The sequence below is a fragment of the Chelonoidis abingdonii genome, chromosome 1 (genome assembly GCF_003597395.2).
Source record: "Chelonoidis abingdonii isolate Lonesome George chromosome 1, CheloAbing_2.0, whole genome shotgun sequence".
In the NCBI taxonomy this organism is placed as follows: domain Eukaryota; kingdom Metazoa; phylum Chordata; order Testudines; family Testudinidae; genus Chelonoidis; species Chelonoidis abingdonii.
The window spans coordinates 312,401,602-312,408,227 of NC_133769.1; the positions used below are offsets into that span (position 1 = coordinate 312,401,602).

General features: G+C 47.0%; 1 protein-coding gene across 1 annotated transcript in view; it reads right to left on the reverse strand.

Annotated features, from left to right (window-relative positions):
* Window positions 1-6,626, reverse strand: part of SIAH3 (siah E3 ubiquitin protein ligase family member 3) — a 72,465-nt gene that overhangs the window by 5,651 nt on the left and 60,188 nt on the right. The gene's annotated exons all lie outside the window — the stretch shown is intronic.

Sequence of the window (6,626 nt, forward strand, 5' to 3'; positions counted from 1 at the left end):
TTAATCTGCAGCAAGGCAAGTTTAGGTTAGATATTAGAAAAATCTTTCTAACTACAAGGATAGTTAAGTGCTGGAATTGGTTACCAAGGAAGGTTGTGGAATCCCTGTCACTAGAGGCTTTTAAGAACAGGATAGACAAACACCTGCCAGGGACACGCAGGTTTATTTGCTCCAACCCCAACGCAGGAAGCTGGACTTGATGACTTCTCGAAGTCACTTGCAGACCTACATTTCTGATTTTTTGTGAAAATATAGGTTGAGTGACAGCCAAGGGCTCCTTGATAAACTGGAATTTTACTAATTGTTCAGGTGAGAAGCAGACGCTGTTCCTTTTATGGACACAAATGACTGCTTCCTTGGGTGCTTGAACTTTTGTGATGAATTACAATGGGCTTGGTAGACCCTCGCTCCCATATTTTTACATGTCATTTAAGGCAGATAAAGTTCTCTTTGAATTAGACTCCCATGCCCTCCCCAGCCCCTGCACACCTCATCTATGACACACCTCACATGTTACTTATATATTTCTTCCCAATTTATGAATGATTTCTAGTTCTAAAGTTCACAATGTCTGAATTTTCTCCCTCATGCCGTTTTGATGTTCGTTCATATAATCTGGGTGCCACACTATACATGAAGTTTCTCAAATAAGGAATTGATTAAATGTAACCAATTTGCTGCTTGTCCTCCACTCTATTAGCTGTGCTGCAGAATCTTATTGATGTACCATTTAAAATCAATGAAACATCAGACTGTTCTTGGTACATCCCAGCAGAGCTCAGAATGTTCATTCTGCATCAAATATGGAACTTGGGACATTCAGCAGCAGTCAAGGTGCAGCAGTCAAGGAGTTAAAAAGTGTTTAATTAAATGCCATTTAATTATTAAAACCATATTTATTGAGGTTCAATAGTTACAATATAAAAATGACAGACCTCTAACAGTTCTTAAACTTCAACAAATATTTATCACCAAGTTATTAAACTTCCATAATAAATACACTTTTCACAAATGTTTTTTAAGTGAATGTAGCTCTGGTAAAAGAGATAAGCCTATTTAAATCTCAAGATGGGGGGTGAAGCCCCCCAGAACAACATAATGTCCACCCCCCTCCTTGCTTTGGAGCAAGGACTTGAAATTTGGCAGGGGGGCAGCCTTTGTGTCAGAGATGTGCCTTTTGCTGTTCCTGTGACATTCCACTCAAGTTTTGCTAAGTTATAAGCATCTGAAAAATCAAATTTGAATATCCTCAGAAGATACTTGAACAGACAAATTCCCCCAAGATTCCATCACATTGAGCATGCACCAGGCTAAGCATAGTAGGACTTTCTCTGTGCTGCTGTGGGCTGGATTGGGACTGGGCACCAGTACTAAGAACAGGGAGCCTGTCCCTCATATGTTCCCATCCCCCCTACCCCCAGATGAGACTGGTCAGTTTGAGGAGCAAGCTGTCTGATTTGAGCTGCAGAGTGGACAAGATCCAGTCTTAAGGGGGGAGGCGGGGTGTGTAGAATGGAAGAAGGAGCCATGGGAGAGGATTGAGACTGGAATCTGGGGGAACTGGGACTGAATAGGTGTCATGACTGGGATGAGTACAATCTGACTTAGTGGTCAGAGTGAGTGTTGAGTGCCAGGTTGAGTCCAATACCAGAAGGTCAGAGTCTGAAAGAGGCCAGAGGGCATACGAGGAGTCGGTGTCACAAGGCAGGCAGGGTCAGGTTACCAGGAGATCAGAGTCAAGCAGCAGGAGCAGGTAGTGTAAAGAAAGCAGTTCTAAACAGGAAAAATCCACTTGAATGCACAAATTCCTGTTCCTCCGCTCAGTTTAAATACAAGCAGGGAGTCAACTGGATCCCCGAGTCCTTGGGTAGAGTTCAGCTTCTAGTTCTAGCAACCAAAGGGGGTCACATAGGTGGCAGGTCAGAACTTACAAGAGCCTAAGAGCTCTGCGGGCAGATATTCAAGACCCCACCACCCCTAATGCTAAGAGGAAATTCTGGGAGTGGAACCTTAGAAAACTGGAGATCCCTGGCATAGGGGTACAGGACAAGAGGGGAAGGAAACAGAGAGAGCTGTGGCATGGGGTATGGTGCGGCACCAGTATTTTCTGAACTGAATCCTCCCAGTTTGTTGGGTTGATGCCTCCCTTTTTAAGGTTTCAGAGGGGTAGCTGTGTTAGCTTGTATCAGCAAAAACAGCAAGCAGTCCTTGTGGCACCTTAGAGACTAACAAATTTATTTGGGCATAAGCTTTCATGAGCTATAACCCACTTCATCAGATGCATGGAGTGAAAAATACAGTAGGCAGGTATAGATATACACACATGAAAAGATGGAAATTGCCTTACCAAGTGAGAGATTAGTGTTAACGAGGCCAATTCAGTTAGGGTGGATGTGGCCCATTCCCAACAGTTGACAAGAAGACGTGAGTATCAACAGAGGGAAAATTACTGTTTTAGTAACCCAGCCACTCCAAGTCTTTATTCAGACCTAATTTCATGGTGTCTAGTTTGCAAATTAATTCCAGCACTGCAGTTTCTCATTGAAGTCTGTTTTTTATGTTTTTTATTGAAGAATGGCCACTTTTAAGTCTGTTATTGAGCATCCAGGGAGACTGACGTGCTCTCCTACTGGTTTTCAAAGGTTATAATTCTTGATGTCTGATTTGTTTCCATTAATTCTTTTGCATAGAGACTGTCTGGTTTGGCCAATGTACATGGCAGAGAGGCATTGCTGGCACATGATGGCATATATCACATTGGTAGATGTGCAAGTGAACGAGCCAGTAGCGTAGCTAGTGGGGTGCAGGGGAATCAGCTGCTTCCCCTCAGCACATTTTCAAAAAAGTCACACCTTAGGTGGGGTTATCATGGCACCAGGGGTGGGGCCCACTCTCCGCTCTGAAGCTTGGCCTGGTTGGCTTCCCCCAGCGTGCTGTATACCCTACCCCCTGGCTGATCAGCTGTGTCTCCCAGCAGGAGGGAGACAGCTGATCCCTCGGTAGGGAGGGAAGGGGAAGAACTGAGCTCCAGAAAGCTGGGCTCCTGCAGGCAGGTTTTCTGGCTTCCCCTAGTGTGCTGCATAAACCCTGCCCCCTCCCTGCCTCACCAATTAGCTGCCTCCCAGCAGGAGGGAAACAGCTAATCAGTGAGGGGAGGGGGAAAGAATTGAGCTCCAGCAAGCAGGGCTCCTGGGGAGGAGGAGAGGCTGGGGCCTTGGGGAAGAAGGGGGTTGGTTGGGGCATGCCTTTATAGGGGGCAGGGGCAACCACCCACCACTCAATAGTTTATGGGGCCCGTGAGCCATCAGCTGCTTGGCCAGGGTGGGGGCAGTAGGGTAACTAGCTAGGGGAGTGTGAGTGCTTGTTTAGCTGGTTTTTGGCCACCAGCCAATCAGTGAGGGGAACTGCTCCTGTAGCAAGGGGCTGAGCAGTTGAGAGACCCCATCTCCTTCACCTACCTGCTTCTTGTGGCAGGTGTGCTTTCTCTGGTTCTGCAGCAGCAGCTCCTAACCTCTCATCCAACTAAAAGCAGCCAGTAGCAGCAGCTGGTAAGTGTATTTCAAAGGCGGTCTTTCTTGTGATGGGGGGGGGGGGGACTGGAAACCCCCCAGGTGACTGTGAGAGCCAGCACCTGGCTGCTGGTGGGATGGCTGTCTGCATAGTGGGGGGCAGGGGGCTCAGCCAGAGGCATCTCCAAAAACATCCCCTGCACCCTGGCAGCTGGACCAGGACAGGCATTTGTGGGGGGGAGGCGCATCTTCTGGTCTCCTGTGGGGTGTGGTGTCCCAGCTTGCCCTCCCTGCCCAGGCAGAGACACCTGCCTCTCAGAGACAGTGGCCATGTAGTGTGCTTGGTTCCCCCTCCCTGGCATCTGGCTGACTGCCTCTTAGGGGATGAGGGGTGGAAGGGAAGAGGCAGTGGGGAAGGGATAGGGCTGGGGGATAGGAGAGGAAAAAGAGAGGAAAACTGAGACTATCAGGGGAAATCTTTATAGCAGTACAATCTCTGCCTTGGGGGTGTGGATGGAATTGTCTCCCAAGGAAAGGCTGAAACGAACTGTCTGCTGTTGTGTTTGCCAGAGCACATGGACTGGATTAAACTAAACACATACTACAAGTCCAGGCACCACGTTGGGGTGCAGAGAGAGGTAGCCTGATTTTCCTTCTTCTATCAGGGGAAACCTGAATTGTCTCTTAAGGAAAGGGCTTGTGATCATGTTGGGAGGAGGGAGAGGCTGAGTCCCAGGGTTGAGTAATTCTCTGGTGATGGTGGTCATTAAGTTACTAATTGTCATTCACTTGCTGCACACAATGGCTGGTGATGGTTGTTTAACATCCACCCAGCCATTTGATCAATGCCTTGTTTCTTGGGAGTTGCCTTCTGTAACTTCTCTAATTTCATCCCACTCTCCTGTGAGTACAAATTCTCATTCTAAGGACCTGGTGCCTGGATCCCATATTGCCTTGTACTGGGCTTGGGAATTAATGCCCTGACATGCAACTCCTTCTATTGTGCCAGTATAGATCCTGCTGTTAGTACAGCTATTTGCAAGTGCCTTTGTGTTTAGCTGAAACTTTGGACGTAGTTTAGTGGGGATGAACTCAGAGACTGACAGCTAAACTGACACTACTATCCTGCTATGTGGATCCCAGTGTGCTTGTACTGTGAATTTTTGGCATGCACATGTGGTTATATTTATCTCATTGTGCTGATAGTGCTACTTCCTTGGTGTGATGATATTATGCTAAGATGAATCGTGAAAATAGTGTTCTGGTGTGATGATGGTCACTTTGCTTTTCAGGTGAATCTTGCATTTTTTGTATGCTGGATTGGTGTAGCCCTGTTGTTCCCAGGAAATTAGAGCCACAAGGTGGGTGAGGTAATATCTTTTATTGGAGCAACCTTTGTTGATGAGAGAGAGACAGACAGAGACAAGCTTTGGAGCTGTCATGGAGTTCATTCTTCTTCCTGAAGAACAGTTCTGTGAAAGCTCAAAAGCTTGTCTCTCTCATCAACAGAAGCTGGGCCAGTAAAAGATATTACCTGGGAGAGGGATAGCTCCGTGCTTTGAGCATTGGCCTGCTAAACCCAGGGCTGTGAGCTTAATCCTTGAGGGGGGCCACTTAGGGATCTGGGAAAAATCAGTACTTAGTCCTGCTAGTGAAGGCAGGGGGCTGGACTTGATGACTTTCATTCAAGGTCTCAGGTCTAAGGAGATTGGTATATTTTAAATAGCCACCTTGAATAACATATATCAGACACTTGATATATAATTACCCAGATACACAGAAGGTACCTCACACAAGCTTTCCCAGGAGTGAATTCATAGGACATGGAATGTTGACTGGTCTGATGCTCTGTAATAGCTCTTAAGTTTTTCCCTGCAGCCAGTACCTAGGGGTCTGGTGCCTGGTCTAGTGGACATGTAAACTTAAGCTGTGAGAGATAGATTGATGTACACATAGACCGCTGGAGAGTATGTCTCTTTCTCTTGCTGCTCTTTCCTGATGCCTCATGATCACAGAGCGAGTGTAGTGCTCACTGAAGAGTTCCTCCCATGACCCACACTCCCGTCTTGCATGTGACCCCACACCCGCCACTTGATGTCAATTGTCTCTAGTGAAGGGAGTGCTACTGCAGTCTTTCTCGCCGTCCAGGGCCAGATTGCACAGAGCCCCTCAGGAGAGAGGAAGGGGTTTGTCCCGGGCGGCCAGCCCCATAATGCTTTGTCCATTTTGAATCATGGTATTGGGTTCGTTATCTGAAGGGTAGAGGTGTTTTGATGGCTGTGTACTTTTTTTTTTTTTTCTTTTTTTTAATGTGTGGCTGCACTTGAATTAAGAACTTGACTACGCCTGGAAGCGAGCTCTGATGGACTGATGGGTTAGGTCGACGATGGTCCCTTGACTAGATATGCGACAGAGTTGGAATGGGGTTTTTTGCAGGAATGGTTCCTGGGTAGTGTTTCTGTTGTGTGGTGTGTAGTTGCTGTGAGTATTTTGTTTCCGGTTGGGGCCTGTCGGAAGTGAGGAGACCTGTCTCCCAAGGTCTGTGAGAGTGAGGGATCGTACTTCAGGATAGGTTGTAGATACTTGATGATGCGCTGGAGAGGTTTTAGTTGGGGGCTGAAGGTGATGGCTAGTGGCATTCTGTTACTTTCTTTGTTGGGTCTGTCCTGTAGTTGGTGACTTCTGGGTACCCTTCTGGCTCTGTCAATCTGTTTCTTCACTTCCCCAGGTGGGTATTATAGTTTTTAAGAACACTTGATAAAGATCCTGTAGGGGTATATCTCTATCTGAGGGACTGGAACAAATTTGGTTGTATTTTAGGGCTTGGCTGTAGACAATGGATCATGTGATGTGGTCTGGATGAAAGCTGGAGGCATGTAGGTAAGTATAGAGGTCTGTAGGTTTCTGGTATAGGGTGGTGGTCATGTGATCATAGCTTATTTGCACTGTAGTGTCCAGGAAGCGGATGTCTTGTGTGGACTGGTCCAGGCTGAGGTTGATGGTGGGGTGGAAATTGTTGAAATCCTGGTAGAATTCCTCAAGGGCCTCCTTCCCATGGGCCCAGATGATGTTGTCATCAATCTAGCACAAGCAGAGGAGGGAGAGTTGAAGCGTTGT